Raw genomic sequence first — 25537 nt, 5'->3', positions numbered from 1 at the left:
CTCCCTTCTCCATATTATGCACTGTTGTGCATCTTTTAAGGCCTCACTTATGTATGTGCCTTTTTCCTCTGTGATGCCTCTCCCAATTAGTGTAGGCAGTTAGGGATTCTTCTAACTGCACCATAACAGCAGCATATACATGCATTGATGAAAGCCTTCACCACATGACATATGTCCTCATGGTATACTTACATGTCTATCCTCCCATTCTATTTAAGGGGGCACATGGCGAAAGTCTGCTAGCTTTCTCTACTATGGCTTCCTGTGGTGTGTTTTCTTTCTGCACCTCCAAAGGTCTCCCATGTGTGGGCTCTATCTGCTCTTTCCAAAATGGGTCCCTCTTAAAGGACTCCAGTAAGCAACCCCAACTTCTCCATGGAAACCACCTAATCAAAAAATCCCACCACAATTGGGTGGGTCACATCTCCATGGAAACAACTTAATCAAAAGATCCCACCTAGCAATACTGAATCAGGGTTGAAGAACATGGCTTTTTTGTCATACACAATGGTTTCAAACCAATACAGAGGTCTTAATATGTAAAAGCAATTTCAATAGAAGAAATAATAAGTCCAATTGAATTGAAAGTGGACATTGCCAACTGGCAATTTTTGGCAATTCATGACATTGAACAAATAAGAAAAAAGGAGGATTTTGGTGAAGACAGAGGTGACTGATTCTATTTATGAAGTGTAATAGACTTGACTACTACAAAAGTATGACTAAAGTCATTGAGTAAGCAAGTAGGTTAACAAATATCAAGAGTGGAAGTTTCCATGTGGATAATTTCCAAAATTAAGAATGGTTGAACTCAGAGCTTAACTTTTCAGCCCCTTCTTTTGCTGACCAGTTAGAGGTATGCTAGGAATGGATTTCAGATCCTTGGTCCATTGGAAGTAAAAGTGCAATGTATTCAGTTCCTTTGATTGAAATGTGTTTAAAAAGTTTTCTCCAGGTGGGGAAGAGAAGTCAATTTATTACAGCAATGGCACAAAAAGAGGAAAATCAAAGCAGTAAATGGCAGGCAGTGTTTCCTTCCTCTTGAACTCAAATGATCACTGCACTTCTGTTACCTTGATAGTCTAAGCAAACTCAACTAGGAGAGCAGAGGGTGGCAACTGGAGCAAGAAATGAGGAGTCCTTGAACTGGATCACTTCAGATATCCTTCAATTCTCAACATTGTTATCTTTGTAGGCAAGGTAGTTATGGGGGATTGAAGGTGTAAGTCTCCATTATCTGGCCAGGACAGGAAAATGGCATAAGCAACTGACTCTTTTGAGGTATACCATACAGTTGCATTCTTATCCAACGCATGCTCCATGGTTTGGAGACATAAAAAGCCTCCCCAGTGATGCTCAACCACTTCCCAACAGCAAGAACCCTTTGTTGGAAGAATGGAACAATCACTCCACTTTAGTGGTCCAACGTTGAAACGATAGTTGCTTCCCGAACTTACTGTCTGAACCAGTTCCGAAATGATTTCTGATTCACTAGAGATATCAGATATGGCTATGTCCTGATGATAGCCCCAGAACTTCTTGTTAATGGTGGTGCACATCTCCAACTTGTGATGTGGCAAGTTCCCTGGCTTGAATTCATACTTATAGTTGTAGAATCCTCTGTGACGGCTGGAGGCATTCTGACCCCATCAATCATTTACTACCACATCATCCTTGATAGCTATAATTATAGAGTCAAGAAAGGAAATTGGTGGAGTTCCAGTAAGTATCAGGACATCCCACTCTCCATCAGACCAAATCAGGTCTGGTTCGTATTTGTTAACTAGGTCGTATAGCTCTGGCATTCATTTTGCACTGACAAAATGCTGTGTTTTGAGGCTATTTTTCTTATCAAGTAGGTAGAGTAGATGAAACCAGTCAAAGAGTGGGTGAGAGTTCATAGTGAATGTTCCTCTTTCCAAGAGCTGTTCCCAACTCACCAACCAAATCACAGTGAGGACGCAGGTCCCGAGAGTTCTAGTTCCAGGACACTGTACTCAGCCAGTTGTGCAGCCTTCCTGATGCTTTGCAGTCAGGACTACATACCTGGGCCCCAAGGCCTGGAAGAGGTCAGCTCATTCCTCAGGGTGGAAGAAGGCTGCGGTGAATAGCTGCCAGAGGTCAGCATAGCTGAAGCCGGACGGGTAGTTGTCACTCATGAATTGCCACTACTCGCCCACTCGCTGCCCCAGGCAGGTATTGAGAACATGCCCCAGTGCATGAACATCCCAAACTTGGCCCCGTTGAACTAACCCAGCAGTGGCCGGGAGTATAGACTCGACCAGTCTAAGGTATAGTGGTGCTGAGTCCAGCCGGCGCAAAACCCCAAGCTTGGACTCTGCATCTCCCTGACCCCACAGTACCAACAGCAGCAGCAGCGCCTCTAGTACATTTTTGAAAAGGAGGGGAAGTATTATGCATGGCTCTAAAAGGAATGCTTTTAGTATTTCATCATTAAGTATAATGTTTGTGGAAAGTTTTAATAACTTGACCTTTAAGTTTCTTTTCTTCTAACTTTAGCTTACTGTATTGGTTTGCAAGCTGTGAGAACACTATATACCAGAAGTGGAACAGCTTTTAAAAAGGGGAACTTAGTAAGTTACAAGTTTATAGTTCTAAGCCAATAAAAATGTCCAATTAAAGCATCTAAGGAAAGATACCTTAACTCAAAGAAGGCCAATGGGTCAGTAACACCTCTGTCAGCTGGGAACTCACATGGCTGACATCTGCTGGTCCCTTACTCCTGGGCTCCATTGCTTTCAGCCTCTGTTCCTGTGGAGGTTCTTCATTTTGATTCTCCAGGGCTGGTTTTCATCTCTAGGCTTCCCTTGGTTTTCTCCAGGTTCTGGCTTGCTTAACATATCGTGGTGATATTTGCAGGGCCCTAAGCATCTCCAAACATCCATGTCTCTGTGTCAGCTATGATCTGCAGTTTCTGTCAGCTCTGAGGCTTCTGTTGTTTCTGGTTCTCTCCAAAATGTTTCCTCTTTTAAAGAATTCCAGTAAACTAATCAAGACCCACCTGGAATGAGTGGAGTTACATCTCCATCTCAGTAAACGTTTACACCCACTTTGGGTGTGCCACATCTAATCAGAAGTTTCCAGCCTACAGTATTGAATCAGGATTAAAAGAAATGGCTGCTCCCACAAGATTGGATCAGAATTAAAACATGGCTTTTCTGGGGTACATAATAACTTCAGACTGGCACAATTACTGATTTTTCTTTTAATCATGAATGTATGTTGAATTTTTCTAATGTATTTTTTTATTAATGAAATAATGGTGTTATTCCCTTTATTAATGTAATATGTTTTAGTCTGCTAACTGCCAGAATGCAATATACCAGGACTGGAATAGCTTTTAAAAGGGGAGATTTAATAAGTTACAAGTTTACAGTTCTAAGGCTACAAAAATTTCCCAATTAGAGCAAGGATATAGACATGTCCAATCTAAGGTATCCAGGGAAAGATACCTTTGTTCAAGAAGGCTCACGAAGTTCAGAGTTTCTTTCTCAGCTGTAAAGACACATGGCAAACATGGCAATGCCTACTACCTTCCTCACCAAGCCTCTTGCTTCACGAAGCTCCCCCAGGGGCATATTCCTCCTTCATCTCCAAAGGTCTTTGGTGCCAGACCTGCTTCATGGATCTCTTATCTCATGGCTCTGTAGTCATTCTCTGCTCTGTCGGAATCTCACGCAATTTCCAAAATGCTTCCTCTTTTAAAGCACTCCAGTAAAGGAATCAAGACCTACTTGGAATGGGTGGAGTCACATCTCCATTTAATCAAGTTAAATACCCACAATTGGGTGAGTCACATCTCCGTGGAGATAACTAACCAAGTTTCCAACCTATAGTACTGAATAGGGACTAGAAGAAACTGTCGCCTTTACAAAATGGGATTAGGATTAAAGCATAGCTTTTCTAGGGTACATAAATCCTTTCAAACAGGCATATAGTTTATCACAGAAATTGATTTTCTGAGGTTGAGCTATTTTGAAGTCCCAGGAATAAGCCCTAGTTGGTCACATCTGTCTCTGTCTCTCTTTCATCTCTATCTCTATTTGTATTCCTGTCATCTCTACAGTGTTAGTTTTGATTTGTTAATATTTTACTTAGGATTTTGCATCTATATTTATAAATGACATTGCTATACAATTTTCCATTCTTGTGTTATCCTTTTCCAGTTTTACTTTCAAGATAAATGGATTAAAGGATAAGTCAGGATTCAGTTTAGACAGCAGAATCTACACTAGCTAAAAGGGCTGGAAAAAAAGAGATTTTTATCTGAATTTCCAAATTCATATAACAGAACAGGACCATCCAGAAAACTACTGCAAGTGATGCAATTAAAAAATCTGAAAAATTGAGAAGTTACCATCTCTGCCATGATCGGGATATCACTAAATCAGGAAGCACCTCCCAAATCAGGACAGAGAAGCTTCTCCTATTGCCAGCTCCAGAATCACATCACGGATGTTGATCAGGATGCCTCTAAATCAGGAAGCTGCTGTTTAGCTACTGACTCAGGAACCACAGGGTTTTTCAAATTCTACTGCAGCAAAATCAAGGCCCTGCACCCTGTCTTCTTCCCCATTTGATTCTTTTCCAAATTAAAGTTTCACAAGAGTAAAGCTGCATAGCAGAACCCACATACATCACAAGGAAGAGAGATTCTGGGAAATGCAATTTCTTGCATAGCTTCTACCTTCTTTAAGGAGTCAGATAGATATTGAATGAACCAATTAACATTAGTATCCAAGGGTATTACCCACTCATTTTCTATTATCTGAAACAACTTTATTTGTTTCTTGAAAGTTTTGAGAGGCATGCTTGTAAATTTTTGACATGCAAAGTCTTGTTTTTTAAATTTATATTTATGCTTTTTTCCTTTTCGTGTTTTTCATAACAGCATAAAGGGTTATAGCATAAATATATGTTCAGTTTATGTAGTCTTCATACATATAATTAAAAAATAATCTTATTGAGAAATACCTACACATGTACAGTTCAACCATATTATACAATCACAATATCATCACACAGTTGTATATTCTTCACCATGATTATTTTTAGAACATTTGCATAACTCCAGAAAAAGAAACAAAAAGGAAAAAAAAAGAACTCATACATGTCATACACCTTACCCTCCCTCTCATAGACCTATAGAATTTCAATCTACCCAGTTTTAGCCTCTATTTCCCCCTATTATTTATTTTTTATCCTTATTGTTGTTTTTTACTCATCTGTCCATACCGTAGATAAAAGGAGCATGAGACACAAGGTTTTCATGATCACACAATCACACTGTAGAAGCAATATAATTATATGGTCTTTTTCAAGAATCAAGGCTACTGAAACACAGTTTCAGGTACTCCCCTGTAGCCACTCCAGTACACCATAAATTAAAAAGGGATATCTATATAATGCATAAGAATGACCTCCAGGATAACCTCTCTACTCTGAAATCTCTCAGCCACTTTATTTTGTCTTATTTCTTTCTTCCTGCTTATTCAAGAAGGCTTTCTGATTCCGATGTTTCCAGATCCCAGCTCATCCCACGGAGTCCTGTCTCCATGTTGCCAGGGAGATTTATACCCCTAAGAGTCATTCCCATGTAGCGGGGTGGGCAGTGAGTTTGCCTGCCAAGTTAGCTTAGAGAGAGAGGCCATATCCAAGTAACAAAAGAAGGCTCTCTGGGTGTGATGCTTAGGCATAAGTTTCAGTAGGCTTAGCCTCTCCTTTGCAGGAATAAGCTTCATAGGAGCGAGCCCCAAGATTAAGGGCTCAGCCTATTGAATTAGTTTTCCCCACTGCTTGTGAGAATATGAGGAATTCCCCAGATGGCGAAATTGAATATTTCCTCCTTCTCCCAGGCCCCCAAGGGGACTTTGAAAATACAGTCAATGGCTGATAGTATCATCACATAGTTGTGCATTCATCCTCACAATCAATTTTAGAATATTTTCATTACTCAAAAAAATATGCCTGTGTTTGCTTCTAAGAGTTTTATAGTTTTAGCTGTTACATTTAGGTCTTAGATCGAGTTTGAACTGATTTTTGTATGTGGTATGAGGTAAGGGTTTGGCTTCATTGTTTTCGATATGGATACTGAGTTGTCCCAGCACTGTTCTTTCCCCCTTTGAATCATCTTGGCTACCTTGTTTGTACATTGACTGTAATGTGAGGGTTTATTTCAGGTATCTCAATTCTATTTCCTTGAAACTGTACGAACAGTAAGAAACTGTTTTGATTACTGCAGCTTTATAGTGAGTTTTGAATGTCATTTATTTCTAAATTTGTATTAGTTTTGACATTTACACACAAATGTTTATCTTTGGGTAGTACTTAGGAGATGGATGCTTTTGACTTAGAGTATTATGGTTAGAGACATTAGTCTATAATGGTTATGGGCATAGGTGTTTAGAGTCAGAGAAATCTGTATTTGAAATGATAGTATCAATTACTAGATATGTATAATCCTCTCTGCACTTCAGTTTCCCATCTTAAAATGGAAGCCATAATACTTACATTAAAGAATTTTGTGAAGATTGAATGAGTTAATATGTGGTACGTGCCCAGTAAAGATAAAGTTTGTTATTTTGACAGCATGCCAATTTGTATTATATGTGCGTCATGTGTGGACAGTTGTACTTTTAGATGTGACAGCATATTGACTTCTACTTTGAATAAGAAATTAGATATAAACTTCCAGGTATTTGGGACTCATTTTGCAATAAATGTGAGGGGAAAAAAAACAAAAGAAGAGAAAAGTAAAGCAAAACTACTTGTAGAGGTGTATGGGGAGGAGGCAGAAAAAAAAAATCTAGGCATGGTCTTCTCCAGCAATTTAAGGAAACTTATTTCTCCAACAATTCTTTTAAAATACTTTAAATAGTTGGTCTCCCTGTGAAGGCTTGCAGTCTCCTTTGAAGACATCAGGTAATGTACTTTAAAACAACCTTTTGGAACCCTTCTAAGAAATTTTATTGAGAGTGGGCTTATTTTAGAGAGAATAGTATAGGTTTATATTTTGCTCTTTCAGCTCCTAATCATAATTTGTTGTATTTTTTTAACATAATTTTTTTTTTTTGGAATAACATAAGTCAGAAGACATAGAGCAAGTATTTTCTACCATGTACACCCAATCTACTAAACTCAGGCATCAGTACTATTATTCTAATGAAAAAAGGCCCTGGGCCCCCTTTCTGCTACATTTAGAATAACACTTGTTAATAATTTCTTTCCCAAGTTACTCCTGGGAAGATATTTTAAAGGCCTCATTCACAAGAAGCGCAAGTTTTCACTTTTCAGGAAGCACGCTAGGATTTGCAAATAGCGATGCAACACGAGGTGGCACTCTTCTCCCAGCAAGTGCTGGAAAACTGTGCTGGCCATTAAATACGCACCTTCAAAAGACAGGGTTCCTCGGAATGCTCTTAGGGCTCATCCAGACAAACTGATCAATTGACTGGGAACAGAATCCATGGTGCCCTTTCTTAGAAAGCAAACTGCTACCATGGGGTGGAGGCAAGTGGTAGTAAAGCCATAACCTGAGAAAAATAATAACTCGTTTCTGAACACTTCTTTATAGTATAATATGCATTTTAGTTACACTTATTATTGATTATAATCTTTAAAAAATTTTATTTTTATTATTATTATTTTTTACATGGGCAGGCTCCAGGAATCAGACCCCAGTCTCTGGCACAGCTGGCAAGAATTCAGCCACTGAGCCACCGGTGCACTGCCCTGATTTTAATCTTTGAAACAATAATCCTTCACACTGCTACTTTACACACATACCTAAAATGCATATTAGATAATGACGTTTCCATGCAGAAATAATGGCTCCCTTTGTTCTTCAGGATAAAATCCTGCTTTCTCTCTAGCCCTTTAGTACTGAAATGTCTGAAGTTCCTGAGATTTATCTTGCTCTCTTGTCTCCATGACTTTACCCAACGATAGTATTTTATCTAGAAATTTCTTTCTGTCTTTATCCTACTGCGTGGTTCCTGTTCCTCTTATTTGAGCCAATTCAGCTGTCACCTCCTCCTATAAGCCTTCCTTGACTACCTACACTGAGTAGTAATGTGACAGTTGAAGCTAGTTATATGTAGTACCTAATAGTATAGATGTCTAACAAATGGAATCTATTATCATTTTAGTCTATGTAAATTCAAATCATTTTCAGTTATTTATTCATAAGTATTTAGTATTTTCTGGATCCATCTTCTGGTCTGTTATGTTTTTATTGCTAAGCAGTGACTGGAATGCCATTAATATTTCCAGTGTGGAATCTTTCCCTTTTTGCAAATGTAAGATGATTCTGTTTTGCTTTCAGTGTTCTTCCTGATTAATTCACCCAATAAACATTTGGTCACTACCCATGTACAAGGTGCTATTCTAAGTACTGGAATGTAGAAAATAAAAATGAATAACATAATGGAGAAGCTTATTGTCTAGTGATTCCTTAATATTTTTCTTGTTCTTTAAAATTTCAAGAATGAATTGCATAATCTTTTTTTTTTTTTTTTGGAAAAAACGTGGCAGTAATCATGTTTTTCATGGATTATAACTGATAGCTTTTTTTTTTGTTATATTCTAACTATAGTTTAAACCATTAATTCCCAAACTACTAACCCTTGCCCGTAGTAAAACTCTAGTACATTTCTGCTAATTAACACTGCCTCCAAAGATTCTCTGATATTCATGTTTTAATCTTTATATTTAAAAAAAATCCCTTGAAGATCCTAATGTGAACCCACAAAATTTGTCCCTTTTTCAACATCTTATATGCAATTGTGAACTTAAGGTCTTCTAACAGGCAGGATCCTGGCAACTATTAGGTGGCACACTCTAACTTAGTAATATGAGACAAGTATAAATAAAAGGACTGTTTACAAAAGTGTGGGCAGGGTTTAGAAACTAAACTATCCCAGGGATAGGTAAATGGGGAGAAAATACTACTTGTATACTGAAGGAACAAGGAGAAAGAGTAGTTACCAGAACTCAGAGAAGGTAGCTGAATAGAGAGGACTGCCTGACAAAGCCTGTAAATTTCCACAGAGAGTTGTAGCCAACCCATAGTGACCCAGCAGGCAGGGAACCAGGAAAATTAGTATCTTCACTCTACTCCCTTACTAACCAGGCTCTCGCTAGAACTTCCTATAGACAGAACCCAATGGAATTCAGAGGACAGGAGAGCCAATTGATGCAGCCCATGCAGATCAGTCTTCTGAGGCATAGATGCAAGTGGAGAAGGGTGAAGCATGGATATAGAGAATGGAAGAAGCTCAGCAGAGGTTTTAATCTGTCCATAACCTGGAAGACCCAGATATTCATATTTTTAAATTAAAAATGTATAAATGTATACCTACAATTGTGTCATGTCTACAAGTCAGGTCCCTTTTCATGAAAGAAATATCCTCTCTCTCCACTTTACCCAACCACAATTTATTGAATCTTTCTTTGGGTCAGTGCTAAGGGCACAGAGATGGAGACACAGTCCTCCGTCTCAAAGGTCACACCTTCAGGTGGGTGTTAAGAGAAATAAACTTTCACCTTATCAAGTACCATAAGTGTGATCAAACAGGGGGAAATGCAGGGGGGCAGTGGGTACTCAGAGACCAGGTGACTAATACAGACTATGGGTTGTCTAGAAAAGGCTCCTGGAGAAGGAGATTTGGGCATAATCCTTGTCCAAATTTAATTATTTGGTCTTTCCTTTTTCCCATGTTTACTTAGCCCTTATTAAGGCTTCAAAGATCTATTATTATAGATTATATGGCTATGATTTTTCTTTTCCTCATTTCCTTCCCAACTTTACCTTTTTAATTCTTAATTATACTTTATTAGGTTGCTTAAAATGGGTATCAGCAAATTATACTTCACAATTTTCTAGACCAATCTCTGAAGCTATTTTATCATCCTGCATGTGGAATGAAACCTGGATTCTTATTTTTATTTTACTATTCCAGGTAGATATCATGTGTTTATATAAGTACTCTAAGAGCTAGGGTGGAAAAAAGAATCCTATCTGCATAGGACATGTTAATGCATGTGGTTTAATTTAATACTGTAAGGAACCATAATGAACATACATTTGGGGACACATCTCTGGATCTTCAGGGATAAATTACGAAGTGTGGATTATGATGTCAAAAATATGAGCATTTTTATGGTTCTTGATACATATTGCTATATTGCTTCAGAAAGATTGTACACTACATTATTTTTTTTTTTTTTTTAAAGACAGAGAGAAGGAAGGAAGGATAGAAGGAAGGAAGGAAGGAAGAAAGGGAAACATCTTTTAAACATTTTCTTGTTTTATTGTATTTTGTTTTTTTTTTGTTTTTGTTACATGGGCTGGGGCCGGGAATCGAACCGAGGTCCTCCGGCATAGCAGGCAAGCACTTTGCCCGCTGAGCCACCGCGGCCCGCCCCACTACATTATTTTTAACAGTGTATGAGAACACAAATGTCACACATTTGTACTATGTAAGCATAAATATATATATGTATATAGGTATGTATATATGTGTTTTTTTCCTAGTGCAAAAAGGGAAAGACACCCCTCCCCCCATGTTAGAGTATTCTTTAGAACGCTTGTATTGTAAATCCTTTCCCTGCCCTTTTGAGAGTATGTAAATCATTTTAAAGGCTAAATAAAGTTTTTCCCAGTTTTACAGCCCAGGAATATCTTTCCCAAGGACCAGGGAGCCATCTCTCTGAAAAGTAAACCTCAAGGAAGTTGGCACTCTTATCTCCCCATATCCATGGGAGTTTAACTTAGGCATCTGGATTCAAGTTGTCATAGAGATATGAGGAGTTTTACTGTTCCTTTGGATAGAGGCAATGAGCAGACAAAAAGATCACCCCATTTTCCAGGTGAATTTAAGATGAACTGTTTGACAAGTGGTGCTGTCAAGTCCTTTTACTTGAGGACTAGTGTTCGTTTATCTTGAGAACATGTATATAATGGATTGTATCTGCTTGGCTATATAAAAGGCGAAATTTCTTTCTTTCTTTGTAATCTCTTTCTTAAATTTCCTGAGATGCATCACATTCTGATTTAATGATGATTCGTAATAAAATTGGTTTTCTTTCTCATCTACATTTGTGGAGAGTTGGGAGAAGATTTTGTTTTTAATTATATTACCCAACAGCTATCACTAAGAATGGTATATTTTTTATATTTTCTAATTTTTGTTTGCTCCTTCTTGTGAGCTTTTTATTCATGTCAGCTTCACCCTAGCAATGACTTTGACCCTGGCAGCAGCAATTGGTTCCATTTTCCACCTTCTTGGTATGTTCCCAGAACTAGCTTCATTGTACCACTTGACAATTGTCAGCAGCAGTTTGGGTCCTAGCTTCTTCCAAGATTCATTACACAACTCTATTTTATGCATGTTTGAAGTTTTCTATCATATATTGTCATAATACCATAATCACCCTTGGTTCCTAGTTTTTTTTTCCATTGGGTATTAGAGTTTTTTTATTGATATTTAAGAGACAAATCACCTGGTTAGTCTTTCCTGGAGGCAGAAATTCCTATTATTTTAAATTTGTCTCTGTCACAGATCCAGTTATGTATACTTTTGTTCACTTCAAATTTTTTGTGTGATTTCTCTTTTTTAAATTAATTTTGCCAGAGGTTTGCTGATTCTATTAATATTTTTGTATTATTGAATTTCTTATTGTATCTTTGTTTTCTGATGCATCCACTTCTGCTTTAATCCATATTGTTTCATACTTTTGATTAGTCCTCTTCTCACCTTCTTATCTCCTTCTGCAGCCCCTTTGACAGACAGCTAAGCTTGTCTCTAAGAGACAAGCTTAAGAACCAACTGCTATAACCCAAATGTTATGTTTTTGGAATCTATCTTTATTTTTTAGGTGAGAAGAGCCACAAAGTTCTTTTTCTTTCTTCTTTCTTTCTCTATTCAAGTATTTCGCAGTATGCACTACATTCTTGAAATGCTGCATTTGCTGCAAGCTTTAATGAACTGTTCTTGGAATAAAGACATGGTGAGTTGCTAAAAGTGCAGGTGCTTGAATCAAATCTGTATTTAAAACCTGCCTTACCTACTAACTAGGTGTACGGCCTCGGGTAAATTATGTAACTTCTCTAGGCCTCAGTTTTCTTATTTATTATAAGGTTTAAATGAAATAATGCCTGTAAAGCCAGTGCTTGGGATATGATAAGTGTCCAGTAATTTTAGTTTTTATTATAATTACCCATATTCAACCATGATGGAATATTTTCCTTCTCATATAAAACGTTGTAGACATGCCAATCATTTATTAATGCCCGAAGTCCAAAGGTAGAAGAACTTAATGTTTAAAAATGACCATGGCCATGGAGTGCACATTACATGAAAAAGCAAACATTTGGATAAGCACCAAGAATGTCAGAGGTGTTTGGAACATTGACTGGCTGACAAAAATACTTCGGGTTGCTTAATGTTGTACAAAGAGAAAGCAAACACTCTTTAGATGTGCTATATTTTCACTTTTAAGTTTTTTTTTTTAAGGATTAGGAAATATAAGGTATATTCATATCATAAGTGTATAGGATATACTCACTTTGAGAGATTTCTGATTGCTAGAAGTCATAGCAAAGCTTCTTTTTTTTACTGTACTATTTTCCTTTTCTTTTATGCAAAATGCATCATTCTTAAATTTATTGCCTTATACTTTATGCATTAAACATTTAAATAATTGTCCATGAGAAGCAGCAGCTATTCTTAGCATTTGGTTCTTATCATAGTTGGTGGCTGTCTTTGTCCAAACCTGTATGCTAAGTGGCAATTAAAGGCCTGTATAAGTAGTTCAATTCAGTTCTACAACCATGATTTGAGCATCTATAACAGGCTAGGGAACTTTGCAAACCTAGGTTGGGCAACCATGAACCAAAAGGCTACATTTGCATGCATTGCTGAAAAAAGATAGCAAAGCATGCCAATAAACCACCGTTAGGGGAATTGCAGTAAAAGAATGAGTAGTGTGCTGGATGCCTATTAGGGACCTGTGTAGAAGAGTAACAACTTTCGATTTTTTACAATACTCTATTAAGTTACTCAAGAAAAACTTTGAAGGAGCATTATTGTTGTTTTTACAAAAGATTAGTGATTTTAATACAGGGATTGTATAAAATTCATTTGTATATCTTTAGGAGGTAAACGTCTGGTTAAACTTACTGCCCAAAACAATTTACTAGTACACAAATTTTTGGTGCGTTATATCTAATAATTCTGGAAATTTCTCTGTCTTTCTTTAGTGTACTATGATATTTTTTCTAACTTATTTTCTTCTTATGATTTCATCTCTGAACTTGTTTCTTTTCTCTCAGACTCTGAATCCCATTGTAGAATTCAATAAGCCCTGTGTTATAATGCTCCTAATCAGATACTTTCAACAGCTATCATTTCAGTTGTCTTTGGATAGTTAAACACTGATTCATAACCAAAAATGTTAAAATAACAATAATGCCCTTTTTAACTTGATCTGCCTAACAACATTATGATTTGAGAGAGACTGATAATTTCCTAGACTGAAGATCAGATACGTTAGAAAACTCATCAAATTGCCCAGCAAATTAGGGTAAAAAAGAGGTTACAACTCTTTCTCTTACTCACTGATCAACAGGATTTTGCATATTCAACAGGATTTTCTCTCTATTTGAACAGTGTTACAGATCCTTTCCACATACCCCAGAGAGTAAAAAGCCTGTCAAAATATATTTGCATTCTTTATCTTTTGAAACTTTTCGTGGGCTTGGTTTAATGGAAACAAGATTGATTTGACTTTGTTGTAAGAAGCCATATGCAACTCTTGGTATACATTGTGTAACTGAGTAAACATTGCAAATAATGTTTAATTTGGTGGCGCCATAATATGAAAAGAAAAAAAAAAAGGTCAGAAAATTGCACTAAGAAAGTCCTTCAAATCTAATTTTTTTCCATTTAAAAAATAATATTGTTTCTTTATAGAAGTGATAGAGCTTCATTAAGTTATAGAATATCTGAAAGTTCAAGAGGAAAATAAAGGAATTATTCTAGTTCAATTCTGAACATATAATCATCTCATTATGTTTTTTTTTTCCAGTTTACAACCCCCTCCCTATATATCCAATTTTTTAAATAAAAAACATACTGTATATTCACAGAGAATTTATAACTTCTTTTCTGATTTTCCTTTCTTAATATCACAACATAACAAGCATTGCACTTTCAAATGGAAAAATTCAACAAGAAAAGTTAAAATTGCAAATATTTTTGCATCTGTAAAAAAAGTCACTAAAGATGACAGTTTTTAATTTGAAAGACTTTTAAGTGAAAGATATTAAAGTGAGAAAATAATTTTGATATGGTATTTACAATTCTAAATGGGAAAAAAAGCTAATACTTTTTACATAAAGGATTTAGCAATGAAAATCATGGGTCTTTTTTTTTTTGCAGGGGCAATCACCAGGACTCTCCAGTGGCAGTCTAAAACTTTGCCACTGAGCCACCATGGCCTGCCCCAAACCATGGGTCTTTTAGTTTGATAATTCCTCCAATTTGCCAGGAAATTTTTAATTGTGCATTTCCATATGCAAGATTTTCTTCCTAGTTAGCCTAAGGAAACCAACTGACATTTCTGGAAGTTGGTGGTAAAATTTGGACTTATTATAGAAATGTAAAATAAAACAAAAATGAATATGAAATTCGGTATTTGCTTTAAAAGAGTCTAGCAAAAAAAAGGGGGGTTATAGATGAAAGAACATAAGCATACGCTGATAATTTCTGAAACTAGGTGATGAATGTATTTTACTGTTCTTTCTACCATTGTAATTTTGCAAAAGCTTAATGAAAAGTAAAGCAAAAAGAGTGGTACAACTTCTGGACACCCCCCAAGTCCTTATGATAGCCTTGAAATAAAGACTTTGTGAAGAAAGAAAAAATACTTCACTCCATTAATATATCAAGGACCAGGCCTGGGGAACTTAGATCAAAAGGTTTCTTCCATAGCTTATAAATAGTTCCCTTTCTATCTATGATGGCCGGGCCATGAGGCTAGGGTGGAAGATGGATTTGGAGAAAGAGGAAAGCTTGAATCTGCCAATTCTGTCCTCAAGAGATTGTGTGTGTGTGTGTGTGTGTGTGTGTGTGTGTGTGTGTAAGAGAGAGAGACACCTGTGAGATGCCCATGTCCTGACTTCTCCTCTCAATCTGGGAGCATTTATTCTGGTAAGTGAATGTTGAGGACAGAGCAACTTTTACCCCACCCACTTGGTATGCTGGGCATCTACCACTCCACAGGGAGGCCCTGCACCAATGTGAGACAGTCCCAGTCGAATAAATGGATACAGCAGAATGGATGGGCAGAGACAGGGGTTCTTCACACTCTCTATCCTCTCTCTATACAAGTCGTAAACTCAGGAACAGATAGTAAAAAGGCCAAAAATGGATCTTTATTGCATCAAATTTCAACATAATGCACAACTGAAGACAAGCACAAGCCTAGAGTTCCTCCCACCTCCCATGTCATGAGAGCATTATGAGCCCCTGCAATCTATACAACCAGATGCTATTTGGGGAAAGAAGCTGGGGGTGGGGGAAATACAAAACAGCACACATTTAAACAAGAAAAACAAACAAAGCCGTCCAAGTTATCCTCCAGACTATTTAAATTGAGAGAGATAAAGATATCATAATTCAAAAATTAAAATTTGATAACTTTTCATATTACTCAGTGGGGAGAGGACACATGACCAGTTCTAGAAAAAAAAAACTTGATTTTCATCACCCAACTGAGAGCAACGAGAATAAATATTTAATGCCACTACAGTAATATACATATATGACAATTATTCTAAACAGTACAGAATGGTTTACAATAAGTAAGATATTCTCTATCTCGACCTCTGGGATTCCATTCCACCTCCCCCGAAATTACTAATTATTCTTCAAGAAATATTCTGTTCATGTGTAAGTATATATATATGTACATATTTTTTTTTTGGTGGGAAAAGTGTTAGTTGCCCACCAATATCCATGTTTTTCTTCTTCTTTTAATAGTATACTCCTAAGTTTTAGCTGGTCACACAGTCACCCAGCTAACAACTGCATTTCCAGCCTAAGAAATGGCCATCTGACTATTTTCTGGCCAACATGATTTGAGTAAAAATGATGTCTGCCTTTTCTGGGTTACGTCTTCAAAAGGAATGGACCTATTCTCCCCTTGTCCTTTCCCCCACTAGCTAGGGGATGGAGAGAGTGGAGTAGCCTTTGAGTCCAGGAATAGATGACATGTATCCAGGACGGCTGCCCAACAGGAACCAGACTGTTTATATCTGATGTTATAATAGAGAGAAAAAAGTTTTTCTCTTGTTAAGCCACTTATTTTAAGGTTTTTTTGTTACAGCTAGTTAGTATCTTAAATAATATTATACATATATATCCTTTTTAAAAAAATTAATGTGAGAGTACTCTAAAAGTATTTTGAATCTTGTTTTTAAGATAATCAATACACTTTAAATCTCTTTCCAGATTTATTTCTTATTCTTAATCTAACCGGTCTCCACAAAATTCTATGCATACCATTTATTCATTCACTAAATGTTCATTGGGGACCTATTATTTATTGTGTCCTGATAAATACCTTCTCTGACAGCACATGAGACAGGTTGAGAATTAATGTCCCAGAAACAATCTTAAACCAGTGAGGGACAGAGTTGGTTACAATTCTAAGATGTGTTTCACACAGGTTTTCATGCTTCTCAAGAGAGACTGAGACCCAGTTGCCCACAGTAAAAACCCACTCGTGAACACACCCCTTCTTGGCTTTCCTCTCTTCTTTGTGTCACTTTCCTATTTCCTCACTTTGCTTTCAGGGATCACCCCCCAAATAAAGTTATTTGGTCTTGGAGTCTGCTTTGGGAGAAGCCCAACTAAGATAATAGTCCAGAAAGGTTTATTTCCAGGAGATGACTTTTGACTAGAAGCTTGAAAGTTTCAAAGGAGCAAGTCACAGGAATATCTAAATGAAGAGAAAAATTAACAAATTCAAAGAGCTTGAGGTGTGAACACGCTTGGCAAGATTGAAGAATAGCAAGGTGGTCACGTGGCTGAAGACAGATATGTGAGAGGAGAGTGATAGGAAATACTTTTGGAGGGATTGGTTGAGTTTGAGCCTTATGTACTGTGATAAGGATTTAGAATTTTTTCCTAGGTATCATGGGAAGCCATTGAATGGTTTTGAGCTGGATAGTCATGTCATGTGATTTAAAATTAAAAAAAATATATTCTGGGGGTTAGGGTTAAATATAGCAGATAGAACATACACATTTATCTGTACTCCCTATCAAACAATATATAAATAACAAAACCCCACAATGACAAAAACCCACAAAGGACAAACAGAATCAGATAGTTGGTAACAAAACATAAGAAATTAACACAATTTTACAATCTGGAAAGTGGATAGAAAAGATGTCTGCTACAGCTCGAGAAAGCTTACACCTAAGAGAAGTGGGAAGAGAGACCAATAATGAATAATGCTAGTAAATGAAATTCAATATATGGAGCATTTAGCTGCTCAAATTCCCTTTCCTTTCCTGTGCACCCAGGTGACTAGCTTCCCATAATACACCAGAAAAGTAAATATTTATTCAATAAAGTTATTATACCCCAAAATCTCTGGACTCAGGAACAAGGCACAGCAAAACAGTAATATATGATATCATAATAAAAATAGGAGGAATTAAGTGAAAATCAGTATTTTACTTGGAAAGACTCCCACTCCCTTTATCTCCACTCATCCTCAGAAAATTGCTGTCAGGCTTATACACCCAAGTGTATAAGGAAATTAGGAAATTTCTTCTCTGAGGAAATCAATAGACTCAAGGGAGAGAACCACAAAATGTCTTGATTACATGATTCCATTGCAGCAAAACCCACAGTCAATAATTTCCACAATTGCCTGCAAAATTTCCAAATAATATCTACTTTCTTATTTTCAAATATGGTAATTCAAGAATCACTAGACATTTGAGGAAAGTATCTTATACTAGAGTTGGAGAACAAATTATATAAACAAAATTCAGAAGAAACAGAAAATACCAGTAGCAGAACAAAACAAAACAAATTGAAACAAAACCAGAAATCTAAAATTAATTTAGAGATAAGAAAAACGTTGCACAATCTGTGAAACAAGGAAAGGAGGCTATAGAAACATAGGTGAACTCTTAAAAATAAAAAACTAAAAATAAAGCAAAAAATGTGATAGAAGAAATAAAAATTCAGCATAATTTGTGTTGGAAGATAGTTTAGGAAACTTCCCAGAAATAGACCAAAGATACAAAGACATAGAAAAAAGGTTCAATATTCAAAATACAAGATTTGCAGAAAGAAAAAAGGGAAGAAATTATCAATGAAACAATTCAAGAAAATTTCATGGACCTGAAGGATATTAGTGACTAATTGAAAAGGCCCAATTATGATCCAGTACAATGGTTGAAAAAGACCCATACCGAAATACTTCCTGACATTCTAAACACTAGTGATGAAGATTCAAAAGCTCCTAGCTACATAATTTGCAAGTCCCAGCGTAAAATTAAAATGTGGTTCTTCGTTAAAAAAAATTATAAAAAATTTCAAGATGATGACACCAGAGCATTAAACCAGGCATGGGCCCTTTCTGTGTGTGTGGCCCTGGGTGATTGCACAAGTGGCACAACCATGGAGCACCGTGGATCCCAGGAAGAAAAATACTGGAAATCAGAACAAATACCTCTTCCCTCATCATCGCTCTAGCTTATGACTGTGAGCTTTACCTTGTCCAGATATAGATGCATTCTTAAGAGAACTACCTCATCCTTCCAGCTCCAAAACTACTGGTCCACCTGCCCCATACTCATACCCTAAACTTTGCTTTCACCTGTTCATTGATTGAATTGTCCCAGTTCCTATCTAAAGCCTACTCTTTCACTTGTATTTCGGATCTCATCTCCTATAGCTGGCCTAGTCAAGGAATTTTCTCCTTCATTCAGCACCCTTCTCCAATATCATCTGTTTTTGCCTTTCCTTTTTATCATTCCGGTCAGAATATAACTATCACCACCATCTTAAAAAGGTCTTAACTTGACCAAAATCCTTTTCCCGTAGAACCTAACTTCTCTGCTCTCATTTATAGCAAACTCCTCAATATTCTACTTCCTTCTCCACTTCATTCTCTTCACAACATGCTTCAATAAGGCTCATACAACTTTACTCCACTGAAACTACTATTGTCAAAGTCAATAGTGACCTCCATTTTATCAAAACCAATGGCCAAATCTCAAGCCTCATTTTCCTTAAATTTTGAGGAGGATTTGAGAAAGTATTTCATTCACTTATCCTTAATATTTTTGTTTTATAGGACACTGTGCTCTTCTAGTTTTTCTCCTCCTTCACCAGCCACTTTTTTTCTTTGCTTGCTCCTCTGCTTATATCTGACCATGGACTATTGGTATAATACAGGGCTCAATCCTTGATCCTCTTTTTCTATACTTTCTTTATCTAATCAATTCATTTCATCTCGTGGTATAATTATCATCTATAAACTGCTGTTTCCCATATTTACAGCTCTAGCCATGACTTCTCCTTTGTGTTTTTTTTTTTAAATTTTTTTTTATTGTATAGTATAACATATATACAAAGCAAAGAAATAAAAAAGCAATAATTTTCAAAGCACTCTTCAACAAGTGGTTACAGGACAGATCCCAGAGTTTGTCATGGGCTACCATAAGAACTTTTCATATTTTTCCTTCTAACTGCTCCAGAATACAAGAAGCTAGAGGGCTTAAACACTTTCTTATCATCACAATCGACTTTTTCCCCTTCTTATTGTGTGAAAAATAACATATATACAAAAAAGCTATAAATTTCAAAGCACAGCACCACAGTTAGTTATAGAACATATTTCAGTCTTTGACAGGGGTTACAATTTCAAAATATTAGGTTTTTATTTCTAGCTGCTCTAAAATACTGGGGACTAAAAGAGATACCAATTTAATGATTCAACAGTCATATTTATTTGTTAAATCCTATCTTCTATGTATAATTCCACCATCACCTTTGACTTTCCATACCTCTCTTTAGGACTGTTTGGGCTATGGCAATTCTAAATTTTTTATATTGAAAGGGCCTGTCACTAATATGGGGTAGGGAGATGGAACTATCTGATGTTCTGGAGAGGCTGGGCTAGATTTCAGGACTATCTGGACCAGGGACCCATCTGAAGGTTATAGCTTTCTGGAATGTTACTCTAGTGCCTGGAACCTTTGCGGAATTTCATTTATTGCCCTAGGTGTTCTTTAGAATGGGGAATGGTCCTGGTTGGGGATTGTTAGGTTATGATAGGTAGCAAGGTTTACTTGAAGCTTGCATAAGAGCAACCTCCAGAGTAGCATGTCAAGTCTATTTGAACTGTCTCTGCCACTGATACTTTATTAATTACACATCTTTTCCCCCTTTTGGTCAGGATGGAATTGTTGATCTCGTGGTGCCAGGTCTGTATTAATCCCTGGGAGTCATTTCCCACATCGCCAGGGAGACTTTCACCCCTGGATGTCATGTCCCATGTAGGGAGGAGGGCAATTATTTCACTTGTAGAGTTGGGTTTAGAGAGAGTGAAGCCACGTCTGAGCAACAACAGAGGTCCTCCGGAAGTAACTCTTAGGCATGCCTATAGGTAGTCTAAGCTTCTCCGCTACCTTCATAAGCTTCCCAAGAGTAAGTCTCTGGATTGAGGGCATGGCCTATTGAATTGGATATCCCTAAAGTTTGACACAGTATCAGAACATTCCCTGATGGTAAGATTTAGTAGTTTCACATTCTTTCTCACCTCCCTCAGGAGACTTTGCCAATACTTTTTGATTATCTGCTTAATATTCTCTAGGATGTATCCAGGCACTACAATAATCTATACAGGATTAAAGGACCTCTTTCTTATTTTGTGCTCCCTGTGTTTCAGTTGTTCAAATGAGCTATACAGATAGGTTGAATTAGATTATGCACTACAGAAAATTTCAGTTCCAGATCAAATAAAACTTTCTTCCGTTGGTCTCAAAAGTATGTGTGGTTCTAAAATATAGACACTGTCTTCCTTATCCCTATGTTCTGAATTACTTTAACCCCAACCTATTCAGCTTCATTCTTATCTCTCAATATCAGCTTACTTATATAAAGCAGTCTTTCAAAATCCAGAAATAATAATCACCACTGAGGACTTAATGTATCTGCTCTTAAAGCTTATAATCTAGGCCCCTGTTTTCTTAAAGGCATTTTCTAAAGGTGACCATATCATTCTTGTTTTTTTGTTTCTGGCTTATTTTGTCTCACCAAATGTCCCATGTTCACATCGTTGCATGCCTCACGACATTGTTCCTTTTTGTAGCAGCACAACCTTCGTTCATAAGTATACACCATTATTCGCCAATCTACTTCTCTGTCAGTGCATCCTTCAGCCATCTGCATTCATTGGGCATCATTTAGAAGGCCCAAAGTCCACAGTCCATAAATATTCTCAATTTTAGATAATTTCATTGTTCCCAAGAGACAGAAAAACATTAAGCACACCCTCGCCAAATAGGAAATCTAAACCTTCTCTTAATTTTGTCCCTCACTCCATTATTTATTTACCTCTGCTGTTGCTGTGATAGTGCTGATGATTTACTTTTGAACATAGCTCATAGCATGCAATAGCAGTTTCCCCCCTATACCCTGGACTTAAACACTTTTTATACAAGAATCACATCTTTGAAGTAATTCTTATGAGAACTCATTCATATTTCTAGTGTTAATCGGTGGGACACGTAGGTCTATACAACCCCTTTCAATCTTGTTCATCTTCAATATGGCAATATAACTTCTAAATCCACTAGAGAATCACCTACTCTCTTATCTGTTCCCTTACATTGGAATTCAACCTCATTAGCTAACGGTTCACCCATCTCTAGCTTCCATGTATCTCTAAGTCCCCTATATTCTGTATTATAAGCCTCTGATTATACATTTGTGCTGGTCATAAAAGTGAAATCATACAGTAGTTATCCTTTTGTGTCTGGCTAACTTCACTCAGCATTATGTCCTCAAGGCTCATCCATCTTGTTATGTGCTTCAGGATGTCATTTTGTCTTACTACTACATAATATTCCATTTTATGTATATACCACATTTTGTTGACCACTTGTCTGTTGATGGGCATTTGATTTGTTTCCATCTTTTGGTGATTGTGAATAATGCTGCTATGAACATCGGTGTGCAAATGTCTGTTTGTGTCATTGCTTTCAGCTCTTCTGTGTATATACCAAGCAGTGCTATTTCTGAGTCATAGGGCAACTCGATATTTAGTTTCCAAGGAACTGCTAAATGGTCTTCAAAAGTGGCTGCACCATTATACATTCCCACCAGAAGTGCATAAGTGTCCCAGTTTCTTCATATCCTCTCCAAAATTTATAGCTTCCTGTTTGTTTATAGTAGCCATTCTTATAGGTGTGATGTGGTATGTCATTGTAGTGTTGATCTGCATTTTCCTTATAGCCATTGAAAATGAGCATCTCTTCATGTGCTTTGGGGCCATCTGTATTTGTTCTTCAGGAAAATGTCTGTTCATATCTTTAGCCCATTTTATAATTGGGTTATTTGTTCTTTTGTTGTTGAGTTGTATAATTTCTTTGTATATACAGGAAATCAAACCTTTGCCTGATATATGACTTCTAAATATTTTCTCCCATTGAGTTGGCTGCCTCTTCACCTTTTGACAATGTCTTTTGAAGTGCAGAAGCATTTGATTTTGAGGAGTTCCCATTTATCTGTTTTTTCTTTTGTTGCTTGTACTTTGGGTGTAAATTTTAGGAAGCTACCTCCTATTACTATGTCTTGAAGATGTTTCCCTACATTTTCTTCTAGAAGGTTTATGGTGCTAGTTCCTTATATTTAGGTGTTTGATCCACTTTGAGTTAATTTTTGTGTAGGGTATAAGATAGGAGCTCTCTTTCATTCTGTTGGCTATTGATATCTAGTTCTTCCATGCCCAATTATAGAAAAGACTATTTTGTCCCAGTTCAGTGGATTTGGGGGCCTTGTCAAAAATCAGTTGGCCATAGATTTGGTGGTCTATTTCTGCACTCTTGATTCAATTCCATTGGTCAGTGCTTCTGTCTTTGTGCCAGTACCATGCTGTTTTGACCACTCTGTCTGTGGCTTTAAAATAGCTTTTTAAAGTCAGGGAGTGTTAATCCTCCCACTTCGTTGTTCTTTTTTAGGATGCTTTTAGCTATTCGGGGTCTCTTTCTCTTCTAGACAAATTTGGTAGTTAACTTATTAAAATCTTTCAAGTAGGTTGTTGGAATTTTGACTGCTACTGTGTTGAATCTGTAGAACAATTTGGGGAGAATTGACGTCTTAACTATATTTAGCCTTCCTATTCATGAGCAGGGAAGTCTTTCCACCTATTTAGATCTCCTTTGATTTCTTTTAGCAATGGTATGTAGTTTTCTGTGTGCAAGTCCTTTATGTCCCTAGTTAAGTTCATTCCTAAGTATTTGACTCTTTTAGTTGCTATTTTGAATGGATTTTTTTCTTTAACTGACTCCTCAGCTATGTCTTTGCTTATGTGTAGAAATGTTACTGATTTTTGCAAATTGATTTTATATCCTTCTACCTTGCTGAAATTGTTTATTAGCTCAAGTAACTTTGCTGTAGATTTCTCAGGATCTTCCAAGTATAGTATCATATCTGCAAATAATGAGAATTTTGCTTCTTCCTTTCCAATTTGGATGACTTTTATTTCTTTGTCCTGCCTGATTGCTCTAGCTAGAACTTCTTGCACAATGTTGAATAATAGTGGTGGCAGAGGGCATCCTTGTCTTGTGCCTGATCTTAGAGGGAAAGCTTTCAGTTCTCTCCATTTTGTACGATGCTGGCTATCATTTTTTTTCAAATATTCCCTTTATCACACTGAGGTAGTTACATTTGTTTCCTATCGTTTAGACTGCTTTTATCAGAAAAGGATGCCGACTTTTGTTGAATGCTTTTTCAGCATCCATCGAGGTGATCATGTGCTTTTTCCCTTTTGATTTGTTAATGTATTGTGTGGCATTAATTGATTTTCTTGTGTTGAACCATCCTTGCATTCCTGGTATACACCCCACTTGGTCATGGTGTGTAATTCTTTCAGTGTACTGGTGGATTTGATTTGCTAATATTTTATTGAGAATTTTTGCGTCTATGTTGTTCTAGTTTGCTAGCTGCCAGAATGCAATATACCAGAAACAGAATGGCTTTTAAAATGGGGAATTTAATGAGTTGCTAGTTTACAGTTCTAAGGCTGAGAAAATGTCCCAATTAAAACAAGTCTATAGGAATGTCCAATCTAAGGCATCCATCCAGGGAAAGATACCTTGGTTCAAGAAGGCTGATGAAGTTCATGGTTTCTCTCTCAAGTGGAAGGGCAAATGGTAAACACAGTCAAAGTTTCTCTCTCATCTGGAAAGGCATATGGTGAACACAGTCAGGGTTCCTCTCTCATCTGGAAGGGCACATGGCAAACACAGCATCATCTGCTAGCTTCTCCTCCTGGCTTCCTATTTCGTGAAGCTCCCCGGGAAGCATTTTCCTTCTTCATCTCCAAAGGTCGCTGGCTGGTGGACTCTGCTTCTTGTGGCTATGTTGTCCTGCTCTCATCTCTCTGAATCTCCCATTCTCCAAAATGTTTCCTCTTTTATAGGGCTTCAATAAACCAATCAAGACCCTCCCAAATGGGTGGACACATGTCGTCACCTAATCCAGTTTAACAACCACTCTTGACTAAATCACATCATCCAGGGAGATGATCTGATTACAGTTTCAAACAAACAGCATTGAATAGGGATTATTCTACCTTTATGAAATGGGATTTGATTAAAACATGGATTTCATAGGGGGCATACTTCCTTTCAAACCAGCACATATGTTAATTAGGGAGATTGACCTGTAGTTTAACTTTCTTATAGGATCTTTACCTGGTTTTGGTATTAAAATGATATTAGCTTCATAAAATTAGTTATTTAGAATTCCTTTTTCCTCCATTTTTTGGAAAAGTTTGAGCAGGATTGGTGTTAGTTCTTTCTGGAATGTTTGATAAAATTCCTCTGTGAAGCCATCTGGCCCTGGGCTTTTCTTCATAGGAAGACTTTTTTTTTTATTAATTAAAAAAAAATTAACTAACGCAACATTTAGAAATCATTCCATTCTACATAGGCAATCAGTAATTCTTAATATCATCACATAGATGTATGATCATCATTTCTCAGTACATTTGCATCGATTTAGGAAAAGAACTAGCAAAACAACAGAAAAAGATATAGAATGATAATATAGAGAAAAAAATAAAAATAATAAAAATAAAAAATAGAAAAAATATATAAAACAAAAAAACAAAAAACACAAACAAACAAACAACAACAAAAAACTATAGCTCAGATGCAGCTTCATTCAGTGTTTTAACATAGTTACATTACAATTAGGTA

The 25537-nt window shown here is 36.7% G+C and overlaps 1 long non-coding RNA gene and 1 pseudogene across 1 annotated transcript in view; one reads left to right on the top strand and one right to left on the bottom strand.

Annotated features, from left to right (window-relative positions):
• LOC143668405 (uncharacterized) overlaps positions 1–25537 on the top strand; it is a 141126-nt gene that overhangs the window by 80676 nt on the left and 34913 nt on the right. The window lies entirely within an intron of this gene.
• LOC143668543 (tissue alpha-L-fucosidase pseudogene) overlaps positions 1056–25537 on the bottom strand; it is a 53657-nt pseudogene continuing 29175 nt past the window's right edge.

This window comes from Tamandua tetradactyla, chromosome 24, assembly GCF_023851605.1.
Source record: "Tamandua tetradactyla isolate mTamTet1 chromosome 24, mTamTet1.pri, whole genome shotgun sequence".
Classification (NCBI taxonomy): domain Eukaryota; kingdom Metazoa; phylum Chordata; class Mammalia; order Pilosa; family Myrmecophagidae; genus Tamandua; species Tamandua tetradactyla.
Note: the sequence above shows the minus strand (reverse complement) of the source record. Positions and strands in the feature narration are given on the sequence as shown.